Below are 24306 nucleotides of genomic sequence, written 5' to 3'. Positions count from 1 at the left end.
AGAAGACAGCCTCTTCTTATCTTCTGATGTGATTTCCACAGAACATATAACCTCAGGGCTGAGAAGGGATGGCTCCAGCATGAATCAAAGAAAGAACCAGTGGAGCCACAAAATATGATTGCTAATTTATGGCTGGCAGTAAAGCTCATATCCATCACTGGACTCCTCTCCGTGCTTGCCTCCCTCTGCTTCTGTCTTCTGGCATGATGGATGAGAGTTCAAGTGGTGAAACACACTGTCAGACTAAAACCATTCGTCAAAGGATGCTGGCTCTAGTCTGTGTGCCGATCCCAGGCCTGAGTCATGTCTTTCCTTCTGACAAAGATGTCGCAGCTATTTGTCACTGTCTTGTTTATCTGCCAGATCGGGATGTCACTTTCCTACCGGGGTCAGTGTGCAGGGGATGGAGGCCGACCTCCAGGAAGAGTATCGAATTACTCCCAGCATCAAGGCAATTGAAGACGCCTTCCTTGGTCACAGGGAGCTCCTGGCATTGCCAGGTCCGACTTAGCCTTGCAACGTGTAAAGATTCTACTGTGACATTTCATTTATATGTGATTTCAAGATTCTTTGAAGTTTGCCTTCACAAAAGCCCGGAGACAACTAAGCAAAGCCTTTGCTATAGATCTGAACAGGAGTGCTGGTGGCCCACATGGCCCAAAGTGTTCTCTGAGGGCCACATTACATGGAGTCAAATGTTTATTTCCCTTGATAGCCTGGCCTCCCCCCCACCCGCCCCCACTGAAAAGCTGCCTGAGGAAAGGGCTGCATACCCCTTCCTGCCATTTCCTCACCCAAAAGCTTCCTCCTCAACCTGCTTTTCTTCCTCATACTCCAACCTGCATCATAAGAACATAAGAACAGCCCTGCTGGATCAGGCCCAAGGCCCATCTAGTCCTGCATCCTGTTTTGCACAGTGGCCCACCAGATGCCTCTGGAAGCCTAAAGGCAGGAATTGAGGTCATGCCCTCTCTCCTGCTATTACTCCCCTGCAACTGGTACTCAGAGGCATCCTGCCTCGGAGGCTGGAGGTGGCCTATAGCCCTCTGACTAGTAGCCATTGATAGAGACCTCTTCTCCATGAAGTTATCCAAACCCCTCTTAAAGCCATCCAGGTTGTTGGCTGTCACCACATCTTGTGGCAGAGAATTCCACAAGTTGATTATGCATTGTGTGAAAAAACACATTATTATGGATTCAGAGGAAGGATGGGGCCTAAGCTCAGTGGTAGAGCATCTGCATGCAGAAGGTCCCATGTTCAATTCCTGGCAGTATCTACAGGTAAGGCTGGAAAAAACTCCTGCCTGAAACCTCGAAGAGCTGCTGCCAGTCAATGTGGACAATACTGAACTACATAAGAACAGTCCTGCTGGATCAGGCCTAAGGCCCATCTAGTCCAGAATCCTGTTTTGCACAGTGGCCCACCAGATGCTGCTGGAAGCCTGAAGGCAGGAGTTGAGGACATGCCCTCTCTCCTGCTGTTGCTCCGCTGCAGCTGGTACTCAGAGGCATCCTGCCTCTGAGGCTGGAGGTGGCCTTTAGCCCTCCAACTAGTAGCTGATGATAGACCTCTCCTCCATGAAGTTATCCAAACCCCTCTTCAAGCCATCCCGGTTGTAGGCTGTCACCACTTCTCCTGTCATTTCTCCTGTCAGTGAGAAAACAACTGAGGGGGGAGGGGAGTTTGAGTAGCAATAGCAAAAGCAATAGCAATAGCACTTACATTTATATACCGCTCTATAGCCGGAGCTCTCTAAGCGGTTTACAATGATTTGATGAGTTACAATGAGTTATTTGCCTACTCATTACAATGAGTAGGCAAATAACATGAGCCTTTTCTGCTTTTCAATTCCCGATGGCAGCCTGCAAGGCTGTTTTTCAGGTTAACAAGCAATTAGAAATATTTAACTGCATGTTATGTGAGTTTGGTCCTGAGTGAGGTATGCAGAACGTGGGCCATGAAAGGCTTTGAAGCCCATTATTAGCATCTTCTTTTCTATTAGTTTCCTTTATACAGTGGCTGACATCTAGACTAATGTCACACTCCATGAGGGTCAATGAGAGAATGTACTGGGCTCTGCGCAGAGAGTGGGCTTAGCCCGCTCTTCCTGCAGATGAGCAATCGCTCGTTGCTGGGTGGCCAGATCAGCTGCCCACACGACTACCGGCTCCGTCATGGAGCTAGTAGGGGCTGCAGGGATCGGGGGCCACCTGGCCCCTGGAAGTCCCAGGATGCCCCGTGTAAGTGCATGTGGCATCCTGGGGAGACTCCCAAGTCTGGGAGGCTACTTTGGCGGGCTAGCCACCAGAAAACCACTGGGCTCTCCCACAAGCCCAATGGTTCTCACAATGGGGGAAAACAGGGCTGGGCTCCTCTAGCCCAGTTTTCCCCCATCGTGAGAGCAGCCTCAATGGGTTAGCATCTTCTGTTGAGTAAGGGGGGGTTCATTTCTGACCATCTCTCTTTCTCTGTGCATTCTTGATGGAACTGCCTTGAGGATGATTGGTCAACACCCCCAGTTTGGGCAAATGTGGGGAATTTAGCTGAAAAGGGGAGACAGTTCCAAGCAGTTTTAATTTGTGCAAGCATTTGAACTCAAGAAAATCAGCTTGAGAGAGAAGTTTTAATGAACAGAAGGAGTGTATTGTAAGAAAAGCAAATAAAAGCAAAAAGGCTAGTTTACTAGGCAGTCCTAGAATGAAACTACTACAAATATGTTTAAAAACAGACTGTTCTAAGGCACGTTTAGCTTAAAGTTCCATATTTTGTGTAAATTCCCTGGCGGGCTAGAGAGAGTTACTTTAAGATAGGGGGGCAAGGTTTTAGAAATTAGAGAGAGGGATAGATTCAGTCCTGAAGGTGCTGGGCAAGAGGCTATATCACCTGTCCTCACAAAGATCCAACTTGGGCAGCTGGAGACTAGCCAGGGAGGAAAAGTGGGGAGCAGGAGAGTTGAAGGAATTATTGGGGTTCCTCACAAGGAAAGCTCTAGCATGAGGCCAGCGGGACAGATCGTCAGGGGGACCAATCTAAAAGCCAATGAACTGAGCCTTGGCATGAGGGTAGAGAATTGGCCAGGCAGGTAGTGTTTTCAGCTCAGGTGGCCCCAGTAGAGGCCAGGGGAAAACCAAGGTGGTCTACTGGAGTTCCTGTTGCTATGGAGTCCACAGTGTATAATACGCAAGAATGCAAACTGAGTCATGGGGTTACAGGCTTAGATAAATTCATGGAAGACAAAGTCTATCAATGGCTACTAGACTTAGGCCACCTCCAGCCTCAGAGGCAAGATGCCTCTAAATACCTTAAGCCTGATTCAGCAGGGCTGTTCTTATGCTCTCAAGCCATACCCCAGGGGGCTGCTGGACCCTGAGGGACCTACTGTAATTTTGGATGTTGTTACTAGCTGAGCTTATTCTGCCAATCACAGAAGCCTCCCTGGTTGCAACTGCTTCTCCAGGCTTGGAGATTGCACTTGTGCTATGCTCAGGAACTGCACCACAATGTAAACTCCCAGCTTATGTTATACATGGGGATAAGTTGCTTAGGTGGCAGTGAACTGGTTGCCCCTAGATTTGGGCTGCAAGTAACACAAATTGCAAAGGGGATTAACTTCACACTCGCTCTCCTTATGTGGGGGCCCGGCTAAGCAGACTCCAGAACTAGCTATTGCAAGTTATCTGGCATCTGAGGTCATTTTGGACTTAGGATGAACTCTACAACTCTCCTCATCCTCTTGCAAGAGAGAGAACACCTGTTGCAAATGAAGCAATTCGGTCAGGAAGGGAAAGCAGATAAACACAACTGCAGCAGCAGCCTCCATCATAAAAGGGGTGAGTCAGTGACATAACTCTGAAAAGGTGCACATCGAAACTTTTGATAGAACTATTGGGAAGCCCTTCCCAGCATATGATACTCTGCGACACACCTGCACACTCCAATTATCCTCACAATCAGCCTTGAATACAATAGGTGATCCACATACCTTCCCATCCAGGCAAGACGATCAGACACAATGCATTAAAAAAAAAAAAGCCTGTCTGGACTGCCCTATTCAGCAGGGCATGACAACAGCGAAGTGCCCCCAAGGCACATTTTGTGATATAAGTATCCCTAACCCCATGACTCAGTGTGCTTCTACACTGGGGACTCCATTGCAACAAGAACTCCAGCAGACCACCTTGGTTTCCACCTGCCCCCCATGGGGGGAATAAACAAATTTTCAGTGGCTTAGGCCCAGTTTATCTTAGGATGCCTTTTTTTGCAAGATCATCAGGGGTTCCGACCACCTGTTCATCAGGTGGCAACTTGGGATCAGGCCTTCTCAGTACTGTAGTCACTCCTAGGTTGTGGAACATGCTCCCTGTGGGTAAGAGGCTTATTATGCCCAGAGGCCTTCAAGAGAGCCATAAAGACATAATTTTTCAGCTTGACTTTTTAATAATATTTAAGTGGTTTTAATCGTTTTTAAAATTAGATTTATGTTAACTTTAAATGTTTTAATTTATGTGTTATGTTAATATTTGTAAATGGTTTTGGTTTTGTTTTGAACTGCCCTGAGTCATTTTTGGATGGGTGGTATAGAAATGAAGAGAATGAATGAATGAATGCATATACATGTAATATTTAAAATATAAAACTTGTACCCACTTGTGGAACTCGTGATCCACTTGTGGAACTCTCTGCCACAGGATATGGTGACAGCCAACAACCTGGATAGCTTTAAGAGGGGTTTGGATGACTTCATGGAGGAGAGGTCTATCAATGGCTACTAGTCGGAGGGTTGTGGGCCACCTCCAGCCTCAAGGGCAGGGTGCCTCTGAGTACCAGTTGCAGGGGAGTAATGGCAGGAGAGAGGGCATGCCCTCAACTCCTGCTGTAAGCTTCCAGTGACATCTGGTGGGCTATTGTGTGAAACAGGATGCTGAGCTAGATGGGCCTTGGGCCTGATCCAGCAGGGCTGTTCTTATGTAAAACCTCTGCTAACTGGGCAAAGAGGCACCTTTTAACGTGGTGATTCTCTTTATTTAGCAGGGGGAGAGTAACTGGCCCCCTCCACCCCCAGCACAGTACCTCCCGTGACTGTTGCTGGTGTCTATCTTATATTTCTTTTTTAGATTATAAGCCCTTGGGAGACAGGGATCCATCTTATTTTTTAATTATTTTCCTGTGTAAACCACCCTGAGCCATTTTTTGGAAGGGAGGTATAGAAATTGAATAAATAAATTGATGATGATGATGATGATGATGATGATGATGATATAGTGGGAAGAGGAGGAGGAGGAGAGGAGGAGGTGCAGTATTTATACTTAGAAGCATAAATAACTCTCTGTGTGCTGATCTCAGTCCCAAGAATGACTCAATACTGTATTATTGACATTATGTGTGTATCCAATACCACTGGTGCGCATAACAGCTAAATGTCAAATCCAGGAACTGGGTTTTAAGGAGACAGTTAGACAACGGGAGAGAGATGGCACCATCATTGTGAAAGAAAGATGAGATATACATTTATTTATTTTTAAAAACATAAATAGATAGATATGTCAGGCATAAAGGGTAGCAAGAGAGACTTGGCAGAACTCTTAAAGAGACCAGACTGAGGACTGGAGAGTTGAAGAATCAAAGGTCACTGGGAGGAGAGAAAAAACAGGCAAGGAAGATGGAAATTGGGAAGCTGGCCTCCTATCTCTTATCCTCCCTTCCATTCCTATCAGCCTCATTGCCTGTAGTGCAGCTGCCTTATCTCTCTTTCAGAGGAAAGCGATATCAGAAAGGACCATCCTGATCTTCTTTGTGATGCTTACCATTTTGGCAGATTCTACGATCAAAGAATGTGTTGGCCATCAGGAACATATGCAAGCTGACACAGCCTCCCTGAGCTTCAAATTAATCCCTCCTTTTTAATCTTCATGTTAGCCAAGTACGGAATTGCAAATGTAGCCATAAACAGTTGGACTTTGTCCCACTATTGGGCTTATGCAAACGTTAATGTGGGATTTTTGGGTTTTTAATTGAAAGATTGGAGGATTTAGCAAAGGATTTGTGTAGTTCTCTTGTTCTTGGAAGCCTTTTGTTGCATTTCAAGCATGAATTACACAGAAATGGAAAGAGGTTCGTTTGTTTGTTTTGTAAATGGGGAAAGTATTACTACAAAAAGCTACATTTGGGTCCAGAGAAGCAGATTAATATGCTAATACACAAATAATAGATAAACTAAATATTTCAGGTCCATCTGATGTTTATTGCCATTTTCTATCATCACAAAAGATTAGTTTCATGTGTAAATCTATTGTAGCTGCATTTGAGATGTGGAGGGTTGTTGTTTTTTATAGCGCCTGCTCAGGATGTATTAGTTTCCATTAGATGACTACAAAGTAAGATCCCAGGAAAGCTTCTGTATCCATGGATTTTAAGCAGATTTGGCAGGTTTGCTGTGAAGAAAGGGAGCCTTACGTGGTCATTGCCTGTTTCTAGAAATGTGTTAGACTTTTCCCTTTAGTTATGCAGTTATTTTTTCCTCCAATGATGTGCTCTGTGTTTGAGACACTTATCTTAAAAAAGGAGATGTGATTTTTCAGAAAGCTATTCTGAAACTTTAGGAACATAGGAAACTGCCATATACTGAGTCAGACCATTCGTCTATCTAGCTCAGTATTGTCTTCACAGACTGGCAGCGGCTTCTCCAAGGTTTCAGGCAGGAATCTCTCTCAGCCCTATCTTGGAGAAGCCAGGGAGGGAACTTGAAATCTTCTGCTCTTCCCAGAGCAGCTTCAACCCCTGAGGGGAATATCTTGCAATGCTCACACATCAAGTCTCCCTTTCATATGCAGCCAGGGCAGACACTGCTTAGCTATGGGGACAAGTCATGCTTGCTACCACAAGACCAGCTCTCCTCTCCTAATGCACTTTGCTGTGAATCACATGCCTATTTGTATTTACAATTATATATAACATTTTCCAGTCCAAAGTGCAGGCAGCAGTCCAATTCTGAAGCAATATTGTGCATTGCATCAACATTGTTTAATAACTGAGTTCAAGAAAATTCTTTTCTCCATTATTCAAGTTGCTGTTGTTATTTGAAGCCTGATTAATTTGTTTATTGATTAAGTTATACTCATTTTTTGGTTTGTAATAAAATAATTGTTTATTACAAAAAATGTAATAAAACAATAAAATTTGTGGAAAATATGCCCCTCCCTCAATATTGTCCAAAATTTCTCAGGGGGAGAATGCGGGTGGGATTCTGAGGAATTTCTACTGAACTTTTGGATATTCTCCACAATTCTCATTAAGGTCTTTTTTGTCAACACAGCACCTGATTTTCCAGAAGTGACATCCCCTGCACCATGCATGATCCTCATTTAGAAGAAGAAAATAGATAGATAGATAGATAGATGGATGGATGGATGGATGGATGGATAGATAGATAGATAGATAGATAGATAGATAGATAGATAGATAGATAGATATTTTAAAAGAGTGGTCAACCACCACTGAGGGGGACAGAGGCTTGGAGAAGCCGCTGCCAGTCTGTGAAGACAATACTGAGCTAGATAGACCAATGGTCTGACTCAGGAGATGGCAGCTTCCTATGTTCCTATGTTCCTAGGCTTCAAGGGAGACACCAGCAAATTTAGAAAGGAGCAGCAGGGATGATCTGAGTAGTGGCCAGCCACCATTCCCCCCGCCTCCACACCCACACAGGCTCGTGACATTAATGCAGCCATCTTCCTCACATTACAGGAAGTGTAACAATGCTACTTCTTGAGAATGGCCATCACTAATTTCTACAAACTTCCCTTCAAGGATTCATTACTGATGAGTTTCTTCAAATGGGTGTGGGGCAGTGTGGTGTAATAGTTCGAATGTGACTAAGCCGGGAGAACATAAGAACATAAATAAAGCCCTGCTGGATCATGCCCAAGGCCTATCTAGCCTATCTAGCCCAGCATCCTGTTTCACACAGTGGCCCACCAGTTTTTCCAGACAGTTTAGAACATCATCCCTTGTCACTTCTTTCTGACTCAGCTCTCTAGCCTCCATCCCTAAAAAGCCTGGTTCAGGAACAGGTATATGCTCAGTATCCTCTGCCGTGAAGACAGATGCAAAGAACTCATTCAGTTTCTCTGCAAGCTCCATATCCTCCTTAATAATCTCTTTCACTCCCTCATTGTCTAATGGCCCAACCGCCTCCCTGGCAGGTTTCCTGCTTCTGATGTACTTAAAGAAGTTCTTGTTATTCCCCTTGATACTTTTGGCTAAATGTTCCTCATACTTTCTTTTTGCCTCCCTTATTGTCACCTTGCATTTCTTTTGCCAGAGTTTGTGCTCCTTTCTGTACTCTTCATTTGGACAATTTCAGAAGAAAGTCTTCTTCCCTTTTATGGCTTCCTTGACGGTACCCGTTAGCCATGCTGGCATTCTCCTGGACTTAGTGGTAGCTTTCCTCCTTTTGGGTATACAATCTAACTGGGCTTCTAGTATTGTGGTTTTGAGTAAACTCCATGCACTCTGGAGCGAAGAGACTCTCCTGATTTCCCCCCTCAGCTTTCTTTTCACCATACTGCTCATTTTGGAGAAGTTTCCTCTTCTGAAATTCAAAATGTCTGTGTTAGACATCCCTGGTGATTCTCTCCCCACATGTATGCTGAAATTGATGGCACTGTGGTCACTGTTCGCTAAAGGGTCAATGACACTGACATCACGCACCAGGTCCTGGGTGTCACTCAGAATTAGATCCAAGGTCGCCCTCTCTCTGGTCGGTTCCATTACCAACTGTTCTAGGGCACAGTCATTTAGCGTATCTAGAAATTTGACCTCTTTGTCCTGACTTGAATGTGAATTTACCCAGTCTATGTGTGGGTAGTTGAAATCACCCATAATTACAGCCCTGCCTCTCCTTGATGCCTCCCTGATTTCCTCCTGCAACTCCCAGTCACTGTCGGCATTTTGATCCGGAGGGCGATAGCACGTCCCCAGTAGCACGTTTCCTTTCCGGCCTTGTATAGTCACCCACAGGGTTTCTGTGGAGGACTCCAGTCCACCTAGGTTTTCTAGCTTGTTAGATTCTATCCCTTCTTTAAAATACAGTGCTACCCCTCTTCCAAGGCACCCCTCCCTGTCCTTTCTATAGAGTTTATACCCAGGGATAACAGTGTCCCACCAGTTCTCACTGTTCCACCATGTTTCTGTTATGCCCACTATGTCTATTTCTGAGTTAGCAACTAAGCACTCCAGCTCACCCATCTTGGCTCGAAAGCTTCTGGCATTGGCATACAAGCACCTATACACTGAATCTCTCCCCTGATGTATGCTATTCTTTTGACTCTTTGACCTGCTGGCACAGGCTCCCATCTGCTCTTTATGCGGTTCTGCTCTGTCCCCTTCTGTTTTATTTGAATTCTTTTCAGCCTCACACTTTAAAGGATGGCTTTTGCCAAACGGGATACTGCCCAGCTCCCATCAGCTGTTCCCCAGGTGTCATTTTAAAAGCTGCTCTGCAACCTTTTTGATTTTAAGTGCCAGCAGTCTGGTTCCATCTTGGTTCAAGTGCAGCCCGTCCCTTTTGTACAGGCCTTGCTTGCCCCAAAATGTGTCCCAGTGCCTAACAAATCTAAAGCCCTCCTCCCGGCACCAGTGTCTCATCCACACATTGAAACCCCTCAGCTCTGCCTGTCTCACTGTACTTGCGCGTGGAACAGGTAGCATTTCTGAGAATTCTACCTTGGGGGTCCTGGACTTCAAAATGCTACCTATCAGCCTAAATTTGGCTTCCAGGACCTCCCGACTGCATTTCCCCACATCGTTGGTGCCGACGTGCACCACGACAGCTGTCTCCTCCCCAGCACTGCCTAGGAGCCTGTCTAGATGCTGCGTAATGTCCACAACCTTCACACCAGGCAGGCAAGTCGCCGTGTGGTCAACACGTGGGTACAAATCCATCTCTCTGTCCCCCTAATGATCGAATCACCAACTACAAGAAGGACCCCACCCCCCAGAGGAGTATCCCATGTGCAAGAGGATATGGGCTCATCATCCACGGAAGGGGTCCCTTCTAAAGGAGCATTTCCCTCTTCCTCAGACCGATGTCCTCCTTGCCCAAGACCTTCATTCTCTCTGACAGCAGAGGAGCTACCAGCCCTGGAGTGGGATGCCTCTATCATATCCCTGAAGGTCTCGTCCACATGCCTCTCTGCCTCTCTGAGGTTCTCCAGATCTGCCACCTTGGTCTCGAGGGAACGGATTTGTTCCCTGAGAGCCAGGAGCTCCTTGCACCGAGCACACACCCATGACTTCTGAATCCATGGGGCAAATGGATTCAGCCACAAAACTAATTAGGTGACTTTACGCCAGGGCTGCCCAATTTTGGCCATCTTGCAGATGTTGCACCACAACTCCCATTATCCCTGACTAGTTGCCACTGTGACTGGAGATGATGGGAGTTGTAATCCAAAAACAGCTGGTGGGCCAGAGTTGTACCTCCCTGCCTAGGCTATTCACTGTCTTAAAGTCTAGCATACTCCACCAGCTGAGGGAAGACTAATGTACAGTGTCCTGAGTACCATGGTGGAATAAACACATAATGAATCAATGCCATCGAGTTGTTTCAGCCTTGTAGGCCTTCCATTATAACTACACAGTCGGGAAAAGCCACCATTAATACCAGCCGTTCCATGGCTTTTCGTGCTCTTCCAGTCGTGGTGAATATCAACAATCCACCTGCATATTTCTATGGCCTGTATCTACTGAACACACAATGGCATCAATATTTGATTACTTCCCAGCGTATTCCAAAATGAGTGATGGAAGAACGCCTCCAAGGTCAAGAAAAGGCAGTCCGGGCAGTGAATGGAAGCTGTGCAACAGTGACACTGTAATGTAACAGAACTAATAATGTATAAAACCTGACTACTCATTTTATAAGGAAAATTCTTCTCAGTAATTAAATCAGCAGAGCAGAGAAAGTCAATTAGGAAGAGCTGTGGCCCGTACACTAAGGATGCTGGCCAGCTAGGATCTGCTGATTCCCCTTTGAATGTGTCCCTTTATAATACGGAAGCACAATCTTCTGCAACAACCATCTGAACAGTCAGCTTGGATCTGCAAAAATAAGGCTTCTTATTCTTATTCTTATTCTTATTCAAGACAGTGAAAAGCTGGCATGGTGGACACTGTGTGTGTGCTTCAGAGCACGGGCAATTTTTGTCACTCTGCCCTTCCCTCTGCAGTTGGCTTTGACTCCCAAAAATATGTACTCCAGGGCTGTGTGACCTTCAGGGAGGGAAGTTGATGATTTCCTCCACCCAGCACAGGCACAGCATTGCTACACATAGGCCGTTGTGTTATATAACAATGATGAAGATGATGATGATGATGATGATGATGATGATGATGATAATGTCACGAGATGTTACACAATTAAGGCAGTTTTACATACTGAAGGAAGTGAAATATTGCCCAACACCTTGAACAATAGTAAACACTTTGAAGCAAGAATAAGTAAAGGAAGCAATCCAGCACGTCACAGTGAGTAAGACCAAGCAGCAGATAAGATGGCTTTGCATAAATTTGCTGGTCAACACAAGAAATTGGGTGTATTTATGCCAAGTTGAAAAGTAGCATCCCAGGGCTGGCTCCAAATTTTTAAACTTTCCCACAAACTCCCATAGGATCCTATGGGGGTTTCTGGGGGAAAGTTTCTTTCTTCTCAAAATCCAGATGGCATCCATCCAAAAGTCCTCAAAGTACTCAAATGTGAAATTGCCGACCACCTTGCTAAAATTTATAACTTACCCCTGCAATCAGGCTCTGTACCAGGAGACTGGAAAGTAGCAAATGTAACACCGATTTTAAAAATTGATCCAGGGCGATCCGGGAAATTACAGGCCGGTTAGCTTAACGTCCGTTCCAGGCAAATTGATGGAAAGCATTCTTAGAGATAAAATTGTAAAGCACATAGAAGAACAGGCCCTGCTGGGGGAGGACCAACATGGCTTCAGCAAAGGTAAATCTTGCCTCACCAACCTTTTGGAGTTCTTTAAGAGTGTCAAAACGTGTGTGGATCAAGGTAATCCAGTTGACATAGTAAACCTGGACTTCTAAAAGCTTTCGACAAAGTTCCTCATCAAAGACTCCTGAGAAAATTTAGTAGTCATGCGATAAGGGGACAAGTCATGTGTGGATTGCTAACTGGCTGAAGGACTGGAAACAGGGTAGGTATAAATGGAGAGTTTCCACAATGGAGAGAAGTAAGAAGTGGGGTTCCCCAGGGATCTGTACTGGGACCGGTGCTTTTTAATTTATTCATAAATGATCTAGAAGTAGGGGTAAGCAGTGAGGTGGCCAGATTTGCAGATGATACCAAACTCTTCCGGGTAGTGAAATCCAAAATGGATTGTGAGGAGCTGCAAAAAGATTTCTCCAAACTGGGTGAGTGGGCAACAAAATGGCAAAAGCAGTTCAATGTTGGCAAGTGTAAAGTTATGCACATTGGGACGAAAACCCCCAACTTCAAGTATACATAGATGGGATCTGATCTGTTGGTGACTAACCAGGAGAGGGATCTTGAGGTCATGCTAGGGATCATTAGGAAGGGGATTGAAAATAAAACTGCTAATATTATAATGCCCTTATACAAAACTATGGTGCAGCAACACCTGGAGTACTGAGAATACGTCTGGTCATCATATCTAAAGAAGGACATTGTAGAACTGGAAAGGTGCAGAAGAGGGCAACCAAGATGATCAGGGGCCTAAAGCACCTTTCTCTATGAGGCAAGGTTAGTTTAGAAAAAAGACGACTGCAGGGAGATACGATAGTGGTCTATAAAATCATGCATGGTGTGGAAAAAGTGGATAGAGATAAATTTCTCTCCCTCTCAAATAACACTAGAACCAGGGGTCATCCCATGAAATTGGTTGCCAGGAAATTTAGGACCGACAAATGGAAGTATTTTTTTCACACAACGCATAATCAACTTGTGGAATTCTCTGCCACAAGATGTGGTGACAGCCAACAACCTGGATGCCTTTAAGAGGGGTTTGGATAACTTCATGGAGGAGAGGTCTATCATTGGCTACTAGTTGGAGGGCTATAGGACACCTCCAGCCTCAAAGGCAGGATGCCTGAGTACCAGTTGTAGGGGAGTAACAGCAGGAGGGAGGGCATGCCCTCAACTCCTGGCTGTAGGCTTCTAACGGCATCTGGTGGGCCCTGTGTGAAACAGGATGCTGGACTAGATGGGCCTTGGGCCTGATCCAGCGGGGCTGTTCTTATGTTTGAAAAGTGTTAGAAATCACCTGCTTTCCCATTTCTTTTGTGGTTTTGATGGTAAATAGCACCCATCATGCCCTACCACGCAACCCACATTGGTGACCCATGGGGAACAATGGGGTGCTACCCATGGGGAACAATGGGAGCTACCTATGGGGAACAATGTGGTGTTTCGAGTTTCCCTATTGTTCCCTTTGGCTGGAAAAAGCTGCATTCACAGAGTGCACATAAGTTTTGCATTGCATTGCTTCTTTCTTTCTTTCTGTCTGTCTATCTATCTAATTTGTAGATTGCCCCAAACTTCTGTCTCTGGGAAGTTTACAACAACATAAAACAAATTAAAAATGAAAACCATTAAAGAATTTAAAACCACGGTCAAGTTAAAAAGCTTGGGTGAAAAAACTGATCCTTTAGGGACCTTAAAAAGTTGTCAGAGATGGGGAGACTCTTATTTCAGCAGGGAGTGCATTCGAGAGTCTAAGGGCAGCAACAGTGAAGATCCATCCCTGTGTAGCCACCAGACGAGCTAGTGGCAACTGCAGACTTATCTCTCCAGATGATCTTAACTGGCCGTGCGGCTCATGGCGAAGAAGACATTCTCTTAAATACCCAGGGCTTAAGCTGTTAGGATCAGGGGATGGAGCCGCTCTGGGAAGAGCAGAAGGTTCCAGGTTCCCTCCCTGGCATCTCCAAGATAGGGCTAAGGGAGATTTCTGCCTGCAACCTTGGAGAAGCCGCTGCCAGTCTGTGAAGACAATACTGAGCTAGATAGACCAACAGTTTGACTCAGTATATGGCAGCTTCCTGTGTTCCTGTGTTCCTGTTTAGGGCATAGGTTACTAGCTTAACCAGCACAGAGCAGCTGTGCACTAGTACTTGATTGCTCCCCTGCCACAGTCCCACTCACCTCAGAGATCTCTCCACCCTCACCTGAGTTGCACTCCTGCTTTTCCTCTTCCATCCCTTTACTCCACCCCCCTCACCTCTCTTGGTGACCAAGCTGCAGCCCCTTATCCCCAAAGACCTCCCCACCCTCACCTGAGCCCCACTCCTGCTCCTCCTCACAGGGCAAGCAGCAGCAGCAATTGACTGGGCCCTTCCTTGCTGCTGCCACCACCACCATGGTCGTTTATTCTCCTCAGGCTGCTGACAGGCCTGAGCCTGTCCCTTGCCTGCCTGCCTCCCTCCGTCAATGGCCTCGGTAGCCCTAAACATCAGCAGTGGTTGACTGGGCCCTTTCTTGCTGCCGCCGCTGCCTTCACCTCTTGTTCCCCTCAGGCTGCGGACAGGCTCAGACCTGTCCCTTGCCTTTCCTTCTTTCTCTCTTCCCCTCCCTTCTTTTTCTCTCTTTCTGTCTCCTCCACTTGCTCTTTCCCTCTGTCTTTCTCCCCCTGCCTCTTCTCTCTCTCTCTCTCTCCCTCTCCCTCCCTCCCTCCCTTCCTGAGTTAACAGACCTTGTTCATCTTGTTTCCTCATGTAATACACACAATGGCAGCCTCCTTCTCCTGAAGGGGCTCTTTCCTCCCTCATGACCCCTCTCTTTGCAGATCCCATTCCCACTATCCTTTTAGATAGATAGATAGATAGATAGATAGATAGATAGATAGATAGTAACCAGCACCTTGTATTTTGCCTGGAAACTTATTGCAGGAAGAGCCCCTGGTGGTGCAGTGGTAAAAACTGCTGTCCTGTAACCAGAAGGTTGCAAGTTCGATCCTGACCAAGAGGCTCAAGGTTGACTCAGCCTTCCATCCTTCTGAGGTCGGTAAAATGAGTACCCAGAATGTTGGGGGGCAATATGCTAAATCATTGTAAACCGCTTAGAGAGCTTCCAGCTATAGAGCGGTATATAAATGTAAGTGCTATTGCTATTGCTATTGCTATTATTGATAGCCAATGCATTTGCAACCCTGTCTTTAAAAACACTGTAAAAGCACATAGTAACAGGGAAACTGTCCCTCCCAACACAGAACACACATTTCAGAGTCCAAAAATGGCCAAAAAAAAAAGAAGAAGAAGAACCACTGATTCAGAATGCACTGCCAGCCACAGTGCCTGCACTGCAGCAACATCATTGACACAAGTTGCTCTCTTAAACACAATGATGACTCCTTACTTCCTAGCATTGAAGCAGCTGCCACAGCAGCACCCTTAGCAGCAGCAAGCATAGCCATAAGCTCAATCACAGCAACTGCAGTCACATTTTGACTGAGTACACTTTGAAATGCAGATTTCAGAGCAGACCAAAGCACTGAGTGAAGCACAAGTTAGTCTCATGGCCAGACATGGAGCTCATCGTAGCAGTCACCAAGAAATATTATACACACACAGAGCTGCTGCTGTCCATTTCTTGTCACAACACTATCTCACAAACAAAACAAACCACAGCTCAAGGAGGGAAGGAAGGCACCCAGCTTCTGCCTTTGTCAATCTGAGATCTCAAAAAACCAGATAGTTATACTAGCAATAGCACAGCATTTTATACTCAGTGTTGAGAAAAGAAAACCACAAAATCAAACCTACCTTCCTCCTCTCCTGATGTAGTCTCTTCAATAGAGGCACACTATAAAGGCTTTCTCTGCCTCCCAAGCCCTTTGAATACATTTTGAAACTCCCTCCTTTTAGGATCCCTCTCCGCGCCTCCCAGCCAGCTAATGGGGGTACAGTTGCCCATGACAAAACTTGATTTGTATGATAACAAGCCAACCTAGATGCAAGGAGATCACAAGCCAACTGGAAGCCAGTGCCTGAAAACCAATCAGCAAAGGAAAGGAAAAACAGGTCTCCAAAATGGTGCTTGAATCATCAAAACATTTTGATCAAAATGGGTTTTTTTTGTTCTGAGCTTGAAACAGGCCCTTTATTTAGAGTATTTTTTGTTTTGAGCTCGAAACACTCGCATCGGCTTATTTCAAGTCAAAACGTTTTGACATCAAAACGTTCTGCACATCCCTAGTTAATATGTAAAAATCTACTGAAACGTCAGCTTGTATTCACTTCAACACCAAGGATGGGTGTGTTAGCTGACCTTCCTTCATCTCCTGGAAATATTACCTGCAGTGAAGACAGATAAGTAAACAATCCAATATGGTAGTGTAAATTCACCCCTGTCATAAAGGATTTAGAGCACATTCTTTCTCATAATACAGCAAGCATTTCATGGTTCATCTGTGCAAGAAGCATATTTCTCAGGGGAGATGTTTTCCACTGTAAAACAAGAACAGTATTGACCATCGCACAGAAATTTGTAATAAGATCTGCTGTGTGCTAACAGTCTGGGATTCTGTTGCTTCAATGTGACTCTGATTCAATGAATATTAAGAATGTAGATGCAGCTTAAAGCAGAAGCTAAACAGGCCCTAGAAAGGATGATTTAGGCCTTAGGTGCAGGATTTTACATAAGATCAAGCATATAACAAATCCCAGGAGGAGTCTGGGACATGGACATTGATTGCACCTATGATAAAGTTGTGAAAATTTCATGAGAGTAGCAACTAGAACAGTAGTCAGAGCCAAGAGTAAGCCTGGGGTCTCCTGGGTCACATGATGATAACCTCTGGCCCACATTATTGGACAGATTACAGTGGTAACAACCATATTCATGTGGTTGTTTTGCAATATGTACCCTGTTCTGGTGTTTAAAAGGAGCCTCATAAAGGAAGGAGCAGTATCAGGGGCATAGCAAGGTTGGAGTTTGCACTGAGACACAAAAGAAAAAATCCCTGCCCCACACCTGCTTAGTAGCATAGGAAGCTCTTTCTACCAAGTCAGATCATTAGTCCATCTACTACTACTACTACAAATATTTATATGCCACTCTTCAACAAAATTCTCAAAACCGTTTACATAGAAAAACAAATAATACATAAATAAGATGCCCCCTGTTCCTAAAGCCACCTAATGGCACAGTGGGGAAACGACTTGACTAGCAAGCCAGAGGTTACAGATTCGAATCCCCACTGGAATATTTCCCAGACTATGGGAAACATCTATATCGGGCGGCAGCGATATAGGAAGATGCTGAAAGGCATCATCTCATACTGCGCAGGAGATGGCAATGGTCAACCCCTCCTGTATTCTACCAAAGACAACCACAGGGCTCTGTGGGCTCCAGGAGTCGACACTGACTCAAAGGCACACTTTACCTTTACCTGCCTGCAAAGGGCTCACAATCTAAAAAGAAACATAAGGTAGACACCAGCAACAGCCACTGGAAGGATGCTGTTCTGGGGTTGGATAGGGCCAGTTGCTCTCCCCCTGCTAAATATAAGAGAATCACCACTTTAAAGGGTGCATCTTTGCTCAGTTAGCAGGGGTCAGTACTGACTACTCAATCTAGCTCAGAATTGTCTGCTCCAACTGGTGCAGAGGCCATTTGCATCACCATGCAATTTTCTGCAGCAGCATGAAAATAGGATCCTCCCTGCTAAAGAAGGACTTTAACCCTAAAGAAGGACTTTAGTGTTAGGGATTAGGGATGCCCCCTTTGTTTGTAAAGGGGAATCCTCAAGGATTCCCCTTTACAAGTATTCCTGAGCTGGCCCATGAACCAGTTTGGCCTGGTTTGATGACTAAAGCAGACTGGACACGGTTCGTTCTAATCTGGTCTGGATTCAAACTGAACCAGCCAAACCGTTTCCATGCACATCCGTATCCCTCGTCTCCAAATATCACAGGCTTGACAGCAACACAACTGACAATTATGTGGAGTATAGAAACAAAGGATTCTATTGTAGCCTTCAGTTTTGCTACAAGAGGGGATACCCAGAAGATGAATGTGTTGTGGCTTCTTCCGGACACCCTTGTGCATACATCCATGAATCACCCTGTGGAATTCACCAGGGCTTGCAGCCTCAGGCCCATGCTGTAATAATGCTTATGACCGCAGTACTAATCATGGTGGCCAGGGGGTGCCAAAATTTCAACATGTGTGCCATTAATGCACACCAGAAGGCCTGGAAAACACTTCTCTGGAATCCTGTCATCACCTCCTGCCCACCCAAAAAACATCCTCCAGGAACAGCTCATTCAGCAGGAGAGAACTTCATGGAAAATCTCACATGCCATGGAGGTGCCAACCACAAACAGGTTGCTAAGTGTCAGATAGTTCGTGTTGGAGGCCAGCTTGTACAGCATGATGGCCAGCCACTTCCACACTGGCACTGCACAGCAGATGGTGGTGTTCTGGTGGTGGAGAATTGGCTCCATTTCACTTGTAAGGAACTCAAAGGTCTGTCTGGACATTCTGAGGCTGTCCATGAACGACTGTTCATGCCACTGTGAAACATCTTCCATGGATTGCCAGGTGCTGTCGTGTGTTGGCAGTGCCCACTTCCTGTCCATGGACATGTCCTCCTGTGGAAGGTGCACCAAGGATGATATTGCTCCTCCAATTCTTAGCACACTTGCAATGGCAGCTCTTGAGTGTGCAAGCAATCCATTCCATCGGTGGCAGCACTGAATCTTGCAGCTTCCTCATAGGTAGCAGTGCAGCCATAGGCCATGCCAGGCCTCGCAGAGGGCATTTGCGCATGCACGGAGGCAGCCAAAATGGCAGCCGCTCACTTTTACAGAGGCCCCAAAGGGCCAAAAAGACAACCTTTACCTGGTCGCAGTAATGATGAGGGAGGCCGGCGGGTGGAGAGGGAACCCACATGGACACCACCACCACTCGCGGCTACAGCAAGCTCCCCGTAGGGGCTACAGGTAGTTCCTTTTTACATTTAATTTTTTTAAAAAAAAGTTTGTGGACCTGCTGGACCGGACCCGGCGGTCTGGTTCTGGTCCAGATAGAACCGGGGGAGGGGTTTGATCATGAACCCCTGGACCAAACCATCGGACAGTGGACCACTGGACTGGTTCTGCACATCCCTATCCAGATGCAAAAACCTGTGGCCAGAGTGGATAGGAGCTATATTTCTACTACTACTGCTGGGCCAATGGTGCCCAGGACTGCCCAAGGGCAATTTGCACATCATTGCCCCTGGCATTAAATGTAAGAATGAATGAAAGTGTAGCTTGTTAGGGATGTGCACAAATCCAGTTTTTCCAGCTTGGTTCAGATCCAGACCAGATTCGAACTGGGCCGGTCCAGTTTGCTTTTGCCCCACTCCAGACTGGGACCCAGTTAATTTTGAAATTGAACCAGTTTGGGCCTGGTTTGGAGCCCTACTGGCAAAGGGGAATCCAGTGAGGATTCCCTTTTTCTGGTAAAGGGCCAGTGGGAGTGGGTGGGGGCTTCTAAAATAGTTTTTTAAAAAACACCACAATTAAAAACAGCTCAAAATACTCACTATAGCTGCTGCCCGGAGTGGGGGCAGCTGTGGCGACTGCGGGGGATTTGCAGCAGCCCCCCTTACCCCCGCCGGTCTCTGCCCCCGGTGTCTAGGGCTGGCTCCGGCCCAGTTCCGACCTCATTTGGGTCTTTGTGCATGCATGGACACCATTTTTAACCTCCATGCATGAGCACTGGCCATTTGCATGAGCCAGGTCGCAACCTGTGTCATGCAAATACCCAGTGTGTATGCGCTGAGGTAAAAAAAATTGCCTCCACCATTGTACTCTGTAAAGATTACAGTTTGGTCATAGCTGTCCTTAAGAGCTATTCTCCCTGCAACTTGCTCAGCTTAGGAGGACAGGCACATTCACCAGTTATGTCTTTTTGCTGGAGATGACACTCTTCTGAGGTGTTGTCTGAACCACCAGCTCCATCATGGAGCAAAGGTGTAGGTGGGAAACCCAGAAAAGTTATTTTGGTACCTGTCCTGGAGAACACATCAGTCAGGGAATGCAACAACAGTTCCTCTGACTGCTAAATGTCCTGTGCTTGCTCCAGAAAACTGCTTGTGCAGATTGGGACACCCTACATATGCTCCCGCTCAAGCAGGGAACCTTGGCTTTCCTCTGCCATGTATTGGGTACAGTGTTCCCTCTAACAGGGATTCCCAGATGTTGTTGACTACAACTCCCATAATCCACAACCAAAAGCCATTGCAACTGGGGATTCTGAGAGTTGTAATCAACAACATCTGGGAATCCCACTTAGAGGGAACACTGATTGGGTAGTTGTTAGGAGTTCAATGACATCAATTTGTGACTTGTTGCCTTCCTCCTCAGAGCCCATGGACTACAGTGCAGACTCAAGTGTCTGTCCCTGGGCATCCACTACCTGTACAAGCACAGGTGTACTGAGCTCTCTGCCTTCCTGGGAAGCTTCAGTGGTGGCAGATTTACAGGTGTGCTCCATGGGAAGGGAAGGCCTGAATAACTGGCTTACCACTCCCGAGCAATTTGCAACATTTGTGGCCTGAGCCAGTAACGTTGAAATGGTGCATGCTGTACCATGGCTGTGGTTGCCATGGAACTACCTGGATGGGAAGAGGAGATGGTGGCCGTCATAGCTCCCTGTACAAGGATCCTGCTGTTCTCTAGGGTCATGTGAGCCAGCTCAGAATTGAGCCAGTTCACACTTGAGCTGGCTTGGCTTGAAGGCTTGTGCTCGAACCAAATGGGGGTGGTGGTGCCAGTCCAAGGGTGAATTGAGCCAAGCCCCCACCTCATGAGCCAGCTTTAATATAAAGGGGAATCTGGCAAGGATTCCCCAAAGGGTTAAATGCCGTGAAGGGGAGGTATCGACGTGAAGTACCATGTAGTGAGAAATCTGCAAAAGGATGGACTAGTCAAGCTGATCTACTGCCCAGCAAATGAAATGCTTGCAGATATACTCACTAAGCCACAACCAAGACCCTGCTTTGAAAAATTGAGAGAGAAAATGAATCTTGTGAACTGAGTTACGAGACATCAAGAGGGGGTGTTGGAAGTGAAGGACTCTGTGCTGTCTCATGTCTCAATGACAGAGGGGGACAAACTAGTGAGTCAGAGGGCTAGAGGGGTCAAAACATTGGTCTTTCATGCCCTCAATCTCAGATAGCGAGGAGGAAGGGGAAGCTGACAGCCTTTCAGCCAATGCAGGGGTGCCTGAGGGGCAGAGCCCGGTTGTCAGTTCCCAAGAGATGGCTGAGGAAGGTCCGGCTGATGTTTCAAAGCAGTCACAGCAGTCTGAGGCAGCAGAGACAGCGACGGACAGATTAGAAGATGAGCTGTGCAGGCAACCCCCACTGACTCCACAGCAAAGGCGTGTCACAAGGCAAAGAGCACAGCTGGAAACTATCAGGAGGAGTAAACGCCTCTTGCAGAGGGCTGATAAGCCTTGAATCCCTGCCAGCTGAGAGTTATCAGTGTGGACTATAAAGCACATCAACAGCTTTCTGTTAGCTGCTGGAAGACAACATTTGTCAACCCTCGTGTTGATAGCTTTCAGCCCAAGCCTGATATAGAGAACTATTCTGAGTCGTGTTTTGTTTCTGCAGCCCAGTTTGTATTGTGGACTATCTGCCTGGACTTCCTTTCCGGGTGGCCAGATTGCTGACATGGTCATCCCTTCTCTACTGCTCTGACACTATCCCTTTGAGATGTAGATTGCTACTTTCAGGGACTTCCTTCCTGCCTGCCTCTTCCTCTTTCCCTTTCTTCCTCCTTGCAACACCCAAACTCCTCTCTCTCTATACCATGTGTGCAGAGATGCATCGCTCTGCATCCAGCTAGCTAACTAGATTAGAGATCTTATCTCTCCACTTTCCAATCTAGAATGGAGTTCACTAATAAAAACTCCTTATATTGATTTGAAACTATGAACTGGCTCCAAGTTATTTTACTCTCAGCATACATGCATGCCTGGGCAGACTCCGCTGTGTTGTGCCTCAGTGCACTCTGCTGTAATAGAAGGGTATCTCTTACCAGAGAGAATTCCCAACAAAGGGAAAGGTAGCCTTACCCTTTTAACTTTTTTTTACCTTCAAAATCAAGCTGCGGTCAGTGGTGGCAGCTGTGGGGATGGAAGAGGCAGCAGTGGGGGTGGGGAGCTCCTTCCACACACACCCCGGCCTGCCTCCCAAATGACCCAGCAGCCATGTTACAGCCCATTTGGGGCCTCTTGGAACAGGCAGTTCCACGCCCACTGTCCTCCCAAACAACAGGCCAGCCAAGTTGAAGCCCATTCCAGCCTCTATGCCATCTGCCTAGCAATCCAGATGAAGGTGGTCTCATTCCTGAGCTGCAGCGGCAATTGTGACCAGACATAGACAGAGGCTCGGAGGTCCACGAACATCCCTGTCTCTGCCTCCATCCACAATCTGGCACAGATTTTCCTGCTTCCATCCTCAGTCTGGCTGCTTTCGGTGGCTGTGCTATTGTCAGTCGTGGATGGCGAAGCCACCGTGGCATGCTGAGACTGCATGGCTAATGGTGATTTCCCAAGCAGACGGTTAGAGGAGCAGGGCATGGGACACTACCCTGGTCTCTTCACGTGAGGGAAGAGGAGGAGGTATGGGCTCATCTGCCTCGGGCACACAAAAGCCAGCAGTGTGCAGGAAGGGTGTGGTAATCAACCACGTGCACGCAGAGCTAGTGTTATGAGCACCCCAGTCCTCATGGCCACTTAAAATGATATAACTTTCATTTAAACATGTGAGCTTGAATACAGGCATTGTTTTTGCCAGCAGCTGTAAAGAAGGAAATTGCACCAAGGGCACTGAATAGTGAATGTGCTGAAAGAGTCATGAATGGCCTTGCTGATTGTATCTACAGCCGTGAAAGCTAGATTAGTAGAATCCTGAACCTCACATTAATTATATTTATGTATTAGAGCCATAGCTTAGGGAAGAATGAATACAAATCTGTAACACTGGTATTTCTAATACGTGCTGTTCCATCAATCCTCCAAAGGCCTGGCATATATGCCTTATGTGGGGAAACAACCATGTTCTGAGCCTCTCCCCTTACCTTCCTTCCTCTTCCCTTCTCCCTTGCTGGATAGACTTGCTTTGCAGATAGGTTAGGGATCTGTCTGTGATTACCAGGATCCAACATTCATCACCGTTTTTAGAAAGCAAGTAAAATCTTGGCTTTTTATCCAGGCTTTAAAATGAGTGTTTTGTTTGCGGCTGCTCTGTATCTTATGGTTATATTCTACATGTGTTTTTTTTTAAAACTGTATTAGATTTGTATTTTTATATTTCATTTTAATTATTATTGTGTAGTTTTTATAGTTTTAGATTGCTTTCAATGTTTTGTAACCCCCCTTGAGATTATTTTAATGAAAGGCGGTATAAAAATTTAACAATAAATAAAATAATAATAATTCTTGAAACCTATTTCCTCAACTGAACTAAGAAAAGACCTCTCTGATCTGATTACTTGTGTCTCCTCACACACCCACTGGCCAAGCCCTCCATGATTTTGATAGCCCAAGAGTGCACTGGCACATCACATGGATCCCTTGGACCCATCCAAGGGATAATGTTCAATAGTACATTAATACTTGGTTGCACTGGAACATTGGTACACTGATATGTTGGTGAAGTCTCTCAAACCAAAATGTCCGACACTGTAACACAAGCAACGTGGAAATCAGGTGGAACATAGGCGTGGATGGAAACCTCCCACAGGAAAATAAAGCTGCATGCAAGCCCTTACTCTTATGATGGAAGGATTCAGGAACGAATAGAGATCTGTGTGGTCAAGAATGTGGTCAATTATTTGTGTTACTAGGCGGCAGTGATGATGATGAATATTTATGTACCGCTTTTCAACAAAAAGTTCCCAAAAATGGGAAATAGATAGATAGATAGATAGATAGATAGATAGATAGATAGGCTGCCTTTCCCCCAAAGGGCTCACAATCTCACAAAAGGCTTGATGGGGGGGGGGGCTCAATCTGTATTACAGTCATAAACCATCACAAAGTATAAGGTGATTTACAGGTATGGTAAGAGGCAAGAGAGGAAGAACAGCAACCCTGAGTACAGCTATGGCATTGAAGAAATTTAAAGGCTGTGAGAGCTTTAAAACATGTTATAAAGGCAGACTACAATAACAAATATTAGGCTATGTAGCTATAAAACTGTAGTAGTATAAAATTTATTTAAACTATTATATTAATAAAACAATAAATCAGTGAGTGCAACCTGCAGTAG

This window comes from Hemicordylus capensis, chromosome 4 (assembly GCF_027244095.1).
Source record: "Hemicordylus capensis ecotype Gifberg chromosome 4, rHemCap1.1.pri, whole genome shotgun sequence".
Lineage (NCBI taxonomy): Eukaryota > Metazoa > Chordata > Lepidosauria > Squamata > Cordylidae > Hemicordylus > Hemicordylus capensis.
The sequence above is the reverse complement of the archived record's forward strand: the minus strand, read 5'-3'. Positions refer to the sequence as shown.